Genomic DNA, 16,271 nt, shown 5'->3' on the forward strand with positions numbered 1-16,271 from the left:
GCCAATGGGGACCGACAAGAAGACCGGGGGGTGGGGGTGGGGGGGGGGGGGGAGCGGGGGCGCCCTCGAGCCTTCCTGCCGGTTCCTCTGCAGCCCGGGACTGGGCACCGTCCCGTTACTTTTTGGTTGGGCTGGGACTTTCGGGGGCTTTCCTGATGATGGTCTGAGCTCTGCTCCCCACTGGGTGCTAAAAAAGGCGGGGTCGCGCGGTGGTGGGGGACCCTGCCCAGGCCTGGACCAGAGGGGTCGCGGGCACCGCGCCGAAGAGTCCGGGGGGGGGGGGGGGGGGGGGGGGGGGCGCTCGGCTGCAGGGCTGTGGTCGGTCTGGGGCGTGTGGGTGGGGAGACCCGCGGGCAAGAAGCAGGAAGAGGGGGGGAGTCAGGGATCCAGAGGATCGGAAGAAAGAAACAAAGAGTGCCTGAGGTTGGAGCGCGAGGTGGGGGCGTGCACGGTCCGCGGCGCAGAGCTGGGGCCCCGCGCAGCCTGGCGCACCGCCCACTCTGGCCCACGAATCTTTTCAACCTCTTGTCTTGGGGGGTTCCTGTTCAGGGACCTAACGGGCTCGGTGGCTTTGGACGGCGCGAGCTTCGAGGCGGCGGCCGGGGAAAGCCCGGGGGAGAGGGGTGGGGTCACTGAGTCACAGGCAGTGAGTCACTGAGCCCTGCTGTCCTCCGGGGTTGAGGGCTCCTAGCGGTTCGGAAACCGTTAGACGAGACTGACTCCAGTCTCCCCGGGCCACGCGCGCACTGTTTTAAGTTTTACCTAAGTTCGAGTCGGGCCTCAGCTTTCTTCTGTGCGGTTCGCCTGAGGAGATGCTAGAACACCCCTGCCTTCTTAAGGACTCTCCAAAGCCTGGTTTTGCTCCGAATGTGAGGACTTCCTATTAGCAAGAAACTTCGGCAGACCCCGGAGAGCTGCCGAACTCGGGTCTCCAGCATCATGAACGCACTCGGGGAAGGGTTTTCTTGCAAAGTTCCCTGCCATCCTTCCCTCTGGGCTCCTCTCAGTGCCCCCCCCCCCGCCCCCGTGGAACCACACCCGACTTTTAACACGATCTGAAAGTTCTGGGTGGAAGAGGAAACCCAGCGTCCGTAGTTTCAAAATCAAATCGAGTGATCACTGTTTTTTCTGCTATAGTGGAAGTCATTAAAGGTATAATCTGTGCCAATTATAGAATTAATTAGGCGTTGCTTTAAAACCCCGATTTGATTAATGAAAGGCAATTATATAACGCAAATGACAGAATGTTTGGGGGGGAAATAGATTTATGTGTTCATTTTGGTTCAGCGAGGCCCATTGCAGGATTCTGGTGACTTGTCTGGGAAATGTCACAGGTCCTTTTGGCCTCATTTCCAGAAGAATTCGTGCAATTGGTCTTCCAGTGAAGGAGATAAAACTATCCGCAGAACAAACAGAGAGAAAACTTCTGGTCTTGAGCATTAGGGAGTGTTCAGACTCCACCACCAAAACCCATCTAGGGTAAATCACTCAACTCAAGGGCTATTGTTGCAACATTAGTAAGTGCTACCCCCAAAAGGGAGATGAAGGGAGGAAGGCAAGCCAGCCTTATTGTGATTAAGGAGCAATTTAAAAATCCTGGGTTGTTTTTTGTTTGTTTGTTTGTTTTGAGTATTTAGAAGACCTATTGAGTAGTGGATGGATTAACTCCAAAACCACCATATCGAGTGAATAGTTAAGAGAAAAAGGTAAAATCCTTCCCTCTGTCTTTTTTTTTTTTTTTTTTTGAGTTGGGGGAGCTGTGGGGGTGGTACTGGACGTTACCTGGCATTTAAGAAAAATAGTGTAGAACCAACTGAAGGGTTTATCCTAGCTTCTTGGTGCAAGCCTCATCTAGGCAATATTTTGTTTACCTCACTTCAGGTATTGCCAAAGTCAAGCTGCAGGACCTTTGCTGCATAGCTCCCCTACCGTGCGTTTCCTTTCTTCTCTCCTGTGCTGGGGGGCCGTGGGGTGCTCCCAGGGAGCATTCCTGGGGCTTGATGCCCTGGCAGACTAGTTTGTGCTCCACGTTGCCATCTTGTTCCCTGAGAGCTCTTTCTTCAAGCCACTGCCCGGCAAATGCCACCATTGTGAGTGTGCCTGGAATTTTTAGGATGAGACAAAAAAAAAGTCATCTCCCCACAGGGAGGGAGGAAGAGAGGATGGACCCTACTCCCACCCAAAGTGCTGATCCCAGGGCAATGAAGTGGTGCTGTCAGGGGACGCTTGCTGACTAACTCACCGCGGAAAGTGAGGGCAAGGCTCTGGTGTGGTGTGGCAGGGTGCCCTGTTGGTGACCACAGCAAATTCCTCAGGGCTATGGTGACTTCCTCTGGGATGGACTCTGGCCTTCCTCATCATCTCAGGGGTATCCCTCCTCCTTTCTAACTTGTCCCCAGTCTGTATTGTCAGGCAGGGCTGTGGTATGTTCACTTGCTGTCTTAGCTCAGATGCTATAACAAAATACCGTGCACCGCGTGGGTTAACCAACAGACATTCATTTCCCAAAGTTCTGGAGGCAGGAAGTCCAAGATCAAGGTGCCGGCAGATTCAATGTCAGATAAGGACCTGCTTTCTGGCGTGCAGACAGCCACCTTCTCGCTGTGTCCTCAGATGGCGGAGACAGAGCTAACTGTAGTCTCTTCCTTTTCTTATAAGTACAGGAATCCCCTAATGGGGGCTCTACCGTCAACACCTCATCTAAACCTAATTACCACCCAAAGGCTCCATCTCCATGTATGGAAACATTGGAGATTAGGGTTCCAAGATATGAATTTGGAACTGGGGGGTGGGGTGGGACACAAAGTTTCCATCCATAGCACTGGCCATACAGTGCAAACACACACACACACACAGTATCCAGGGTGTCCTTCCTCTTAGAAACGGCCATAGCTAGCGTAGCTACAGCGTAGAAAACTGGAGGTTACAAAAACACTCTTACTCATTCATGTAGAATGCGTGAGACTTCGTACAGAATTAACTTCATTCAGACCTACATGTGCCTAGCCCAGTGCCTCAGCCAATGGGCGGCGGTCATCAGCGTGGGAAATCATTATGCCTGAACTAACATCTTTGAGTGTGATCATTAATCCTGCTTTATCTGTGCCCCATGTTCTTAGTTACCTTTGACACTCAGCAGTATGGAGACCTAGCTTTCTCGGTTTTCCCATTTATTTTTTTGAGTGCCGTGAAAACCTAGCTCGGAGGTATTTTTATTTTATTTATTTAATTTTTTAAAGATTTTATTTATTCATCTGAGAGAGAGCAGCACGAGAGGGGGGAGGGTCAGAGGGAGAAGCAGACTCCCCGCCTAGCAGAGAGCCCCATGTGGGCCTCGATCCTGGGACTCTGGGATCATGACCTGAGCGGAAGGCAGTTAGTTGCTTAACCAACTGAGCCACCCAGGCACCCCTCGGAGGTATTTTTAAATGCTGGACCAGGAAGCTGTTTCAAACACGGCATGGTGTGGGGTGTGACTCATAAGGACACGGCGGTCCGACTCGTAGGCCAGGCGTAAACATGACCAAATCTAAAGTCCTAACAGGGATTTGGGAATTTGCAAGCTGTGGTGATGTCAGTTGAATGGGGTGATTTAAACTGACGGAGCAGCCAGCCATGTACAGAGGAGCTTAGCGGCCGGTGGGGGCTTTAGGAAAGCTGGTTGGCAGGAGGCCACACCAAGAGGACAGCTTCTAGCAGGACGGCCTGGATGGAATGGGAGAAATGAGAAGGTGGATAAAAGTGAGATGTGAGAAGCATGACAACACTCGAAGATGTCATAAAGAGAATAATCATCACTCATATCACCAGTGCTTTAGTTTTTGTGCCTATTGGATGACAGGAAGTTTGCATGCATTTTACCTAATGCTCTCATAGCATCTTGCAGGGGCATTTGATTGTCCATTTCACAGCGAAGGGGTCTGAGACACCAGCTTACAATTTACTCATCATGGTCTGATGACTAGGAGAGGAGGGAGGAAGGGGGCATGATTTTCAGTTGAGGCTTTTCTGACTCCAAATGCACTTTTCTTTTCTCTTTGCCTTCCTCGATGATGAAATTTTGCTCACTCTCAACCAATACCATTTGCAAATATTACTTAGGGCCTACTGTGTTTCAGGAACTGAAGAGACTGGTTCATTATCAGATTATGTTATGAAGAAGCAGACTCTGAATGGAGTTTGGCAGATGCTTAGACTATGATGTTTTATGTTATTCAGAGGATGTAACAGTGATTCATAGTAGATATGGAGGGGATTTGTTTTGTTTTTTTTTTAAGATTTTATTTATTTGGGGGAGAGAGAGATAGAGAGAGAGATGGCCTGGATGGAGAGAGAGCACACTAGCGGGGGGGGAGGGGCAGAAGGAAAGAGAGAAGCAGTTTCCCCACTGAGCAGGGAGCCGGATGCAGGGCTCCATCCCAGGACTCCAGGATCATGACCTGAGCCAAAGGCAGATGCTTAACCAGCTAAGCCACCCAGGTGCCCAGGGGTTTGGTTTCACTTGCTCCCTAAATTGTTACTCGGAGAGTTAAACCTTTCACCTAGATTTCTTTCCATCTCTTCAGAGGCATCATCTCCAAAATTGGATGTAGTTCATCTCACACCCTAAAACCCACCAACCCCAGGGGATTCCCCTCCCAACTTCCCTGTCTGTTCAGGGCAACCAGCACACTACCAAGATGACAAACCTTCATCACCATGGCCACTCCTTCCTCTTCGGTCACTCAGATCTAGGGGCCATCCTGGATCGTTGTCTCCTGTGTCCACTCCTCAGAGCCACAACCTCTTTTTCTTAATGACCACATTCTTAAGATGTCCCAAAGATCCAAAGTGAATCCCTCATTGCTTCATTAGGATGTAAGCTCCATAAAAATAGAAAGAATGTTAAGGTCCATGAGGGCAGGGATTTTTTTTTTTCTTTTTTGTTCACTATCCTATCCTCATGTGCCTACAGAAGCCTGGCACATTTCTTGAATGTATGGATTGATGCATGAGTAATTCATAGAAGAAGGAAGGAAGGAGAGAAGGGAGGGAGGAGGCGAATACTTCTAGCGCTATTATGTGCAAGCCTTGTGCTAGTCCCTTTAGGGGTGACTGCATTTAATCTCTTCAGGACATTTTGATCCACAAGTTGCATTCACTGACTCAAAATATGTTTATTGAATATTTACCATGTGCCAGGCACTCTGCTAGACTCTGTGGGGGAGGGGGGGGAATGAACAAGGCATGTGCTCTTGGAATGTAGACTTGAGTTGTGTGTGCACATATGTGATTCAGAGGGACAATACTCTGGTAAAGGAACAAACAAAGGAATCATAATTTGTAATAAAGATGGTGAAGGAAACAGAAGTTTTGCTGCAAAAGAGGTTGAGGCTCATGACACTCAAACATGGCCTTTGAAAGCCAGGCCAAGCATGCTCCACCATCCCTCCCGCTGCTCCTCACCAGACCACGATTTCAGGGGGACCCTAAGTTTCTCTCTGTTCGATGCAGAATCTGTATTTTCCCACACTCAGGTCTTTTCTCATATTCTGTTCAGCAGATAGGTATCCTCATTTTCTGCACCGGCCTGCAATGCTTGTTAGTTCAGGTAAGTAAGAAAGTGTTCATGTCTCCCGGGAGCTCCCAGCCTTGGAAAAGGATCAGGAACCACAGAAAGTGCTGTACTACAGGGTGGAATGTGGTGAGTGCTCCGACGGAGATATGAATGAAATACTAGAGCGTTTAGATGGAAAATGATCCATAGCCACTTGGGGGAGACCAGAAAATATATTTAGAAAAGATGGTACTCGAGGCTTGGGGACACTTTTTATAGCTTATCGTGGTAGAGAAAGAAGGTTCGAAACTGATGGAAGAGTCTGAGCAAAAATCGCATAGATGGCAGCGTTCTGGGGGGCATTTGGGGCTAGCAGGAATCCCAGTATGGCTGGATTGTGGAGCAGCGGTAGGGGAGAAAGGGAAGCAGATGCTAATATGGGACCATGCGTTGGAGGGCGAAATGCCAGGGAGAGGAGTTTATAATTAATGTGGTGGGTAGTGGGAATTCACTGTCATTTGTGACTGGGAGAAAGACATGTTTGTGGCTGTGCCTTAGGAAGACTGTTCTGGCATGTTGTGGGGGATGAATTGAGGAGACCGATTTGAGGGCTGTTTGCAGTAGATCAGGTGAATGGAGGGGTGGGGGGTCCAGTGATAGCACAGAGGGATGATTGTTACGGCCATGAAGTTAGAAGACAAGCAAGTCAAAGGGCTCAGAGCTTTCTGGATAGGAACTGAGAGAATGGAGGTGGTGTACACAAAAGAAAAATTTTTAGGTGGGAAATTAATTTGGGGTGAAAGAGATTCATTCAAATGCTCTTACCTGGAAGTATCTTCCCTTCTGTAGTCTATATACAGTGAAACCTCATAAGGTGGGTGAGGTATAAGCTGGATCATGGGGTTCTGCCTTTTATGGCACTTTCAGAATGTTCACATGAGTTAGTATCAACAGCCTTGTGATGGTCTGGTTTCCATAGTTGGTATAAAACTGGGGACTTCTGCAGTATCTTCTAGAACAGTTTCTAAAGTTCAGAAAGTTCTAAAGTTGAGAAAATGCTTAAAGATGAATTCCTGGAAATCTCTTTGAATCTTTTTGGGGGAAATAAAAGCAGATCATAGTTCCCTGTAGAACTATTTATAATTTCATCGAAGTCTAATGTACAGTCTATGACAGAGGAAAGAGAAGGTGATCAGTATGTAGGAGGGAAAAGGAGATGTTCATCAACATATGGAGGGAAAAACCTAGTGCAAAAAATTTCAAGTTGATGTCAGACAGATGAGAAGCTAGATTTTCAGTATTGGTTTACTGGATGCAAAACACAAAACGAAACCAGCCCAGTTATAAAAACCAGACCTTATTTGAAAGTGACCTAAATGATACTGTCAGAATTTAGTTATTGGCCAAGTGAGATTACCACATGAAAACAAGCAGGTATTTACTCGTGGCCTCTAATGTTTTTACCATGTTTCAGGATAGAGAAGGTCATGCCACTGCAAGAAAATTTGCCCAAGGGCATTGACATCCTGGAAATTGACTCTGCCTATCTTGAGGAGGTCCCCTAGTTCCTGAGTGGTGGAAGTTTTTTTCAGGAGATATTTTGGTAATAGGCCTACTGATAATAACTGTTTAATAGCACAGTTTTCTTTTAAAGAACTGAAGAAATTTTTTTAAAATTCTGATTTTTCTTTATGGTGACCTGTAAAGTTGGAATGGAAATATATTGATTATATATATAGCCATAATGTCTTTCCTGTATATTTGGGACACATAAAAGAACTCTATCCCACTTACCTCCAAACTGATTAGAGAATTAACCAGTCTTTCAAAAAAAAATGTGGAGATGTTTTAGCTCTGGCTAAACATGTTCATTTAGTGAGTGAAAATGATTTTCTTCAAAACCTTGGATATTACATTTAGTTTTGGATATGTTTGATAAACTTAGTGTTTAAAATATACCCCATCAAACTTTGGTCTTGTGTATGCTGACAAAGATCATTATGATCTGTAGAGGTTAGAAATGAAAATCAAAAGACAAAGTATCAGAAAAATAATAAGCATATAAGTCAAAGTGACCCTAAATGGAAATGGAAGGAAATATAAGATGGCATAATGATAAAACTATGCAAGGCAAAAGATTAAGAAAATTCATTACAATTATGAGAAATAACTAGGAAAGACCATTTTGAGGTAACTGTAGCAGAATAAAGGGATTGGCAGCACTCTCCATAGTTTTCCTGCAGTGATTTCTAAAATACCGAGTAAGGTTTTGTATTTCTCATTAGCTAAGTCCTAGAAATATGCCCTCTAATGTGACTCATATGGATATATGGAGTAACTACAAAAATATTGTGGAACTTGAGCTTAATATAGATGAAATATGTTTTCTCTGTATCATAAATTGTGAAAAATTGTTCTGATACAGTGCTGTAATGCATTCATCTGGGATCTCCAGAACTTTAGGAGTTTAGACATGTGTGACTTGCATGTCAGGATCAGGGTTTTCATTTTGCTGACTCTGGGTTGGTTTTCACAGTCCGTGATTTGTGAGCTCTAAACAAGGATAATGGTAACCAGGCATACCATGATATCATGACTAAAACTGGACTCTGGCCCAGATGGGAAAGCTAATGGTAAGCATAATGAGACCTTGCATGTATTGAGTGCCTACTGTATGCCAAGTATGAACCTATTTGCCACGAATTAACTTATTTAATCCTCACAACAGCCCTATTATACATATGAAGAAACTGAGACACAGAAGTTAAGTAACTTACTCAAGCTCACACAGTCAGGACGTGGCAGACCTGGGATTTGAATCCAGGACTTCTGGCTCCACACTCGAAACTTCACTGTACAGTAATATCTCACATGTTGTGGTATTTTTGTACCACTGTTGGTGACATCCCCAAGTCTCTTTGGCATTCTTATCATGGTATCTGTCTATCTCTTTGGACTTTTTTTTTTTCTTCTCGCTGTTCTGATGCAGCAACAGGACCCTTTTTTGATTCAGAGAATATGGTGCCCTTAGTGAATCATCAAGATGTCCATGACAATTTCAGGGGTTTTCTGTAGAGATCTCATTTCTTTCCTTTTCTTTCTTTCCTTCCTTCTTTCTTTCTTTCTTTCTTTCTTTCTTTCTTTCTTTCTTTCTTTCTTTCTTTCTTTCTTTCCTTCCTTCTTTCTTTCTTTCCTTCCTTCCTTCTTCCTTTCTTTCTTCCTTCCTTCCTTCCTTTCTTTCTTTCTTTCTTTCTTTCTTTCTTTCTTTCTTTCTTTCTTTCTTCCTTCCTTCCTTCCTTCCTTCCTTCCTTCCTTCCTTCCTTCCTTCCTTCCTTCCTTTCTTTCTTTCTTTCTTTCTTTCTTCCATCTCATTTCTGAATTCTGACTCAACCCACCAGAATGATTTGATAGTGATGGTGTATGACTTACACCAATTACTTGAATGAAAATCCTCAACCACATTTGCTGGTGGAAAAGAAAGAAACTAACATTTTTGGAACACATAGCCTCTGTAAATAAGAACACCTTCTACTCGTTCTATATTAGTTTGAATTTTAGAGAGATTCATTAATGTTTAGGGTACTAACAGTGCATGGGCCAAAACTAATGGGAGCGTTCTGTGATATGAGAGATACAGTGAATCACATGACAGCCAGGATTCTCAAGGCCAAACTAAACAATGTTACTGAGAATACATACAAGTTTACTACCCAGTTAAAAAATTTCTTGTGCACTAATCATCTCATTGCTTTTGTGTATCAGATTTTTCCAAGTAATGCTCATCAGCACCAGCCTGTTTTAAAACAGAGCCTCCTTAAAGCACTTCACACGTATACAAGGGCAAGACAACAAATATTACAGTCCCATTATAGATCTGAGGGGGGAAAGAAGGCACAAAAGTGTTAAAAAGCCTGATGAAATCCTAAATTAGTAGTGGCCCAGTTCCTTAGTAGATTGGATTATTCGGGAGTGAACCAGGGACCCTCTTTAGTCAATGTATTTTGAGTTGTAGTGTGCGCCAGGCTCCCGGTGGTGTCCTAAGAACGCAGAAATGAATAAGCACCTTCCTTGCACTCAGAGGGCACCTAATCTACTTCCCTCTTCTCTGCTAAATCTTTTTGTCTCTGAATCTTGCATGATCCTGCTGCCACATTGAGATCTAGTTCAGTAGTTTCATAATGCCCCCTTCTCTCCCTGGCTAAAGTCACAGTGCCTTGGTGACTTTTACTCTGAAATCCATGGAAATGTGAAGTTTACTGTTTTGCTCTCCCTGATAAAATATAGCATAATAACTAGTTGCTGGGTTACTGCATAAAACACAGGCCCCAAATGTAGCCAGGAAGAGCAGTTAGCAATTAAGTAAAGGAAATGACCAGTGGGTTTGAAACTCAACACACGGCCCATGTACTTCTTAGCATAGAAAGGCATCTGGGTTACTTAGGCAACTTTTATCACTAAGGAAGTAGTTTTGGTGACTCATGCTCATCCAGAATGACTTCTTTCAAAATCTGTGTATTTGGTGACTTTACCATTAGGCTTCTGTTTTCCTTTTTCTTTGGACTGGGACAGAAAAAAGCTGCATTTGGATGGCATGGGTTTATTACTTAGCATATTAGTCACTGGCTGGCCCTGTTTTGAAATTTAATGGACTCGTGGTGATCAGAGTAAAAGGTCAGTAGTTCTTGCCCTGCATTGCTATATTAAATGTAGAACTAAGATTATTTTTTAAGCAGAAATGTTATGTCTTATATTAACAACGTTTCTTCTCAGTTACTTTTTATTATTTGATGTAACGATACTGCTATTGAAAATACTGGTCACATTAAAGGACTTTATACCATAACCTAAAATGCCTTAGTTTTCCCCCAAGGAGATGAAAATTGGAATTAAAATTGTCCGTGGAGACCTGTCTGGAGGTGATAATTACAAAAATAAAGGAACCAGAAGGGAACTCCTCTGCGGCTTCTCTCTTCAGATTATCTGTCTACCTGCTTGATGTTCTAATAGTATTTACTGACAACTGATATTCTTCTGTGTTAAAAAATAGTAGAGAAGTTGTAGAAGAAGTGAGCTAACTCAAAGAGTGATAGGCCGATAATGTGTTTGGAGAATTATGGAAGAACTTACTATTGACAAAGAAAACTGGGCGCCAAGCCCAAGTGATTGGGCTCTTGGGGTTGGTTACAGAGGCTCTGGGTTCGCCTGGTAACCTTCTCGATACCAGTGTTTAGTGCGGCCAGCAGAGGGTTCACCTGGATCGTCTTTATATCTTTTGTTCTAACTCCAGAAATGATGCCGTAAGTCTCAAAAATGTAGCTGTTTTCATTTTGCTTTTAATTTAGCCCTTTTCTGTTTTTAATTTTGTGGCTGGAAAAGCTTGAAAAAGGCAATGAGTCATGACAACCATTTCTTTTTCTTCCAGATAGAAGCCTTCAGTGTGAGGCCAGGGCACGGAGCACCATTTGTGTGATTCATGAGCCTTAGCAGCCAAGCCCTTTTCTGTGGGCCGCCTTTAAGGGAACATGGGAGAAGGGGCTAGTCCAGTGGTTCTCAAAGTGTGGTACCCTGACCAGCAACATCAGCATAACCTGGTGTTTGTTGGCGACACTAACCTTAGACTGACTGAGTCAGAACCCACCAATCTGGTTTTTAATAAGACTTCCAGATGATTCCAAGGAGTGCTGAAGTCTGAGAACCACAAATTATTAGTATTTGTGGCCATGAAGAGTATGAAAAATATAGTGGTTGGAGAGTGGGGACGTTTATGAGTCTGTTGATGAGGAAATGAAGAATAGATAGAAAAGAATGTTTTAACTTTAGAATTCAAAAAATAAAAAGTCTGGAACTTAATGAGGAGGATTGATTGCTTGCAAGAACCCAGAGAAGGGCAATCCAGATGAGTGGGGTACTGTGAACTATATTGGCATGGTTCTGAAATTCTCGAATAATCTCTTGTGAGAAAAGGCATGTCTTTCTGTATGAGGACATACATTCAACTCAGGTTTGTAAAATCCTTTAAGACTCTCATGTTCCATTGGCTTCACCAACTCATTTGCATCTTGAGGCCCCTGTTTCTGCATCTGAAAACCATCTGCATTGTTACTTGCCACAAATGGTCTCATCAGAATGAAGTCAGAGATTCAGGATATGTAAGAGGATTTGTGAAGTGATTTGATTACTGAAAAATGTGAAGCGTAAGGAGGAAGAATAATTAATATCAATATTGACAGTAAAGAGGGGCTTAGAAGGTGATACAAAAATGGGTGGCTATTTCAACTTCCCTTGGACGCATACTGCCTTTAGTCCTGGCTCTGTCGTGTATTAGTTTTTGATGTTAAGTAAATCACAGTTTTTCAAAGCTTTTCACCTTAGTTTCCTCAACAAAAATATAGCATCGATGATACCTACTCAGAGGATTGTTGTGAGAAAAAAAATTAGATTAAAATATAAAAATGCAGCTTGTAAAGGTCAAACATTACACATTTTAGATATTGTTGTTAGGATTGTTGTTATTTTATGTCTGGGTTGAGGAAGCTTTGTGATTGTTGACATAATGACATCCAGGATTTTGGAATAAATGTGTACATCAGCAGATTTTATGATTACAAAAAATAGCTATGTTTGCTTTTCTACTAATTCTCCTCCAGTGGAATGTTTTCATTTTCTCGTGAAATGAGGGAGATCCACATATGTTTTATTAAAGAAAGCAAGCCTGATATTTTTTATCCTTTGAACCAAGAGACTACATTTCACTCATTCTTTCGGGGAAAGATGACAGATTGGGGAGTCAGGCTACCTGGGTAAATTCCCAAGTTCTGCATAAGCCTCAGTTTCCTTGTATATAAAAAGGAGGTGTTAATAATACAGAGCTGTATGAAGATGAAGTGAGAAATGTATATAAAAAATACGTAGTAGAGGGGCACAGGGTAAGCACCCAGTAATGTGGGTTGTTATTAAACTACAGCATGAAGCGGGGCAATGTGTCTGAAAAGTCAAGGGCAGGAGAAAATAAGAAGACAAGGGGACAGCTTATGAAATGGCTGTCTTTGCAAATGAAATTTTGCAATGAAAATTCAAGCAGGTCCCATGACTTTCCTGGTGACTCTTACTAAATTAAACAATTCTGTTTATAATAGAGAAAATTAATCATAGTGATTTATAATCTGCATGTCTACCTAATAATCAAAATTTCAATCTTGCTTTAAAGTTACATGTCTTCCCTCTCCAGGCTTGAGAGTGCTGGATGCAAGGGAATGGGAGTACTAGATTTCTCTTTACTAAGTGCTTCTCCTCCTCCTTTCCCATCTTGCTAACTAAGGTCTCTTGCTTCTTCAGGGTTAGATCTCATTGAGAAGAGGTGAGGGAGATAAGAAAATTCTTTCTTGACAAGTACTGTTGGTGATTTAGAGTTTACCTGTCTCCATTTGGCGTGTGTCTAAAACTGGCCCTTTTTCTAGCAGGTGCTTCTTTGGGGACTTCTCATCATTGGGATGGCTCTCTCAAAGCGTCCTTAACATGCAGAGGTGCATTCATATTTAGTCTTCCACAGTCCCTAGAAGTCACTCAGAAGTATACTCTTTGCTTCTTTTTTTATATATACTTTTTTTATTTATTTGAGAGAGAGAGACACAGTCAGAGAGGGAACACAGCAGGGGGAGAGGGAGAGGGAGAAGCAGGCTTCCCGCGGAGCAGGGACCCCAATGCGGGGCTTGATCCCAGGACCCTGGGATCATGACCTGAGCCGAAGGCAGACGCTTAATGACTGAGCCACCCAGGAGCCCCATACTCTTTGCTTCTTTTTTGCTGTGGTAATTTCTTTCCAGGGGCTCATCCTCCCTACAGGATCTAAAAACAGCGAGCTCTCCCTTGTATGGTTCAGATCTGGTCAAAGGGACTTTACTTTCTAGAACTCAGAGGCTAGAGGATGGGTACAGTTGTAAGCTCTTTGTGTTGGGCCTGAGGTGAATAGCAAACAGCTCCATAGACCTTCTGGGGAAAAGGTCAATCCACACAGCATGCTGACAACTTTCTCCAAAAACTTTCGTCTTCTGGGTGCATGGGTGGCTCAGTTGGTTAAGCGTCCAACTCTTGGTTTCTGCTCAGGTCATGATCTTAGGGTCATGAGATCAAGCCCTACATTGGGCTCCCCCGCTCAGTGGGGAGTCTGCTTCCTCTCTCCCTTATCCCCCACCCCATGCTCGTGCATGTATGTTCTGTTTCTTTCCCACCCTAAAATAAAATAAATCTTAAAAAAAAACAACTTTCGGGCGCCTGGGTGGCTCAGTCATTAAGCGTCTGCCTTCGGCTCAGGTCATGATCCCAGGGTCCTGGGATTGAGCCCCACATTGGGCTCCCTGCTCCGCGGGAAGCCTGCTTCTCCCTCTCCCACTCCCCCTGCTTGTGTTCTCTCTCTCGCTGTGTCTCTCTCTCTGTCAAATAAATAAATAAAATCTTTAAAAAAACAAAAAACAAAAAACAACTTTCCTCTTCAATAATCTCTAACTCATTTATACCTTTAACATGGATAGATAGATGGTTGTAAAAGTTATGTCACTCTTTCTGATGCCCTTCCTTTGAAAACTTTGCATTATAGTGTTGTATTTCACTTCAGAATGTGGTTTCTACTGTGTGCTGCATGAGTTGAAACTTGTACTTTAACTCCTATTAAAGGAAAGAGGAAAGGATCATACTGGGGATGCCCTAAGTTGGGGATGCCCTGACTTCTCAGACCATCACCCTCAAGTTGTTGTTGCTGCCAAGGAGAAAATGGTTTGTCCATGCATGAGAGTCAATGGTTTGACCCTCATGAGTGCCCAAATCACAAAGTAAAGCTTTCAGTGTGAGCGAGTGTTTTTTCAGATGTTCATATTTAATTATTTCCTCATAGGCAGCTTTTGTTTTTTAAAGTGACTTACATTATTCGTGACTTACATTATCAATCTTGGGGCTGACTTATGTTATTGTTTTGGGAGCTAAAATGTGTTTAAAAATGGTGTTCAGATGAAGTTGGAGAACTGTTAACTTTTACCAGTTGTAATCCGATCCTAAACTCCCACTTGTATTTAAATAAACTTGTCTTGAGACAAATTAAATATGTTATGTATTGTGTTTAAATTTTTTAAATTATTATTATTGTTATCGTATTTGCATTTCAGGCATAACATTTTCTAATGTGAAAGCTCACATGTGGCTGCATGTGTACAAGAAGATGCAGCTCTGAACTCAGGCCCAAAATGTCTGCGACTGCCTTGTGGTAGTTCGGGAGGTAGGTATCTAAGTACACGACGAATATGGACTTGGACTTGAAATGTCATGTAAGCCTCCTTTTTTGGTGTTTTTGTAGATACTAGGTGCTATTGTGAAAATTATATGGACCTCTGAAAAATTGCTGGGAGTTTGAAAATTGGGTATGTTAGGTATATTTGTCTAATAACTCTTAATATCAATTTGGTTATTTTTTTCAAGTATGCCTGATTGGCATGGTGGAGTTAGGATAGTGAAACCTTGAGATAATGACTAAATGCCCATCTATGCATCCATCCACCCAAGGGGGGGGGCTTCTAAAATATTAGAATTTTGTATTACAATTGCCCATGGTTAAAAATAAATCATCGTCATAATAAAACATTGGCACTAATCTGAATTTTTTTTTTTTTAAAGCAAAGTCTGTGTTTTGGTTCCTAATTGTGAAAAATGAGAGCACTATTTTATTTTTTACTCTTGAAATACTTTCTATTTGATGACTTTTTAAATAAGTTTATGGGAACAATATTGGCAAGGCCAGGTGCCTATTATACCTTAGTGTTCTTTTCTTTCCTCCTCCTCTCATTTTGTCTTCCCTGTTCTCCTTATCTCTTTCTTTCTTTTTCTTTCCAGATAGCTGGGGATGTGCTCAGAAGAGATGATGATATTTGGGAAGATGACCTGAACCTGTCAACTTTGACCCAGTTAAAGGAAAGAAAGAAAGAGACTTCTAAATTTTGTGCAACACTGTAATTTAAACAGGATTTAGTGTGGCAACAGGCTGCATGGTGTATCAAAGTGGATGCAAAGATGGTAAACTGGAAGGAGGTCTGGAAAGGAGGGAAATGAACAATGAGCTCTACTTTAGACAAAGCAAAGAGTGTGTGTGTGTGTGTGTGTGTGTGTTATCAAGGTTTAAAAAAGCTTTATTCAGTTTGAGACATCAAGGGGCACCTGGCTGGCTCCATCAGAAGAGCTTGCAACTCTTGATCTTGGGTTCAAGCCCCACCTTGGGCATAGAGCTTATTTTAAAAAATAACGTAAAAATAAATTGGAAGCAAAAAAAAAAAAAAATGGAAGCATCAAGATGAACTTGAACTTTAAAAGCTCCCTTCTAAAGCTGAAAGAGTCTAGACTGCCCCTGGTATATCACTCTCTCTAAAGTTAGTTCTGTGGAATATCTAATGTTCTGTTACTCTTCCAATAAAAGAAGGTGGGAGGGTAACTGGTACCAAATCTGGGGCAAATATCCAAATGAGCTTAGAACCGGAAGGAATAGCCAAGAAATGTTTGCAAAAGAAGAGGAATTCTGGAGGTTCCTAGTAGGTGTGAAAATGTATTACAAAGTTCCAGTATTTGCCTGTGTGGTTCGCCAGCAGGAATAGCAGGCATACCCCAAGAAGGGCTAGCCGCCATGGGGACGATGCTACCTTAGGGTATATTGTGTGAACGAGGACGTATTCCCTTCCACCGTGGAAGGGGAGTCTAGGTA

The sequence above is a fragment of the Neomonachus schauinslandi genome, chromosome 5, assembly GCF_002201575.2.
Source record: "Neomonachus schauinslandi chromosome 5, ASM220157v2, whole genome shotgun sequence".
NCBI lineage: Eukaryota > Metazoa > Chordata > Mammalia > Carnivora > Phocidae > Neomonachus > Neomonachus schauinslandi.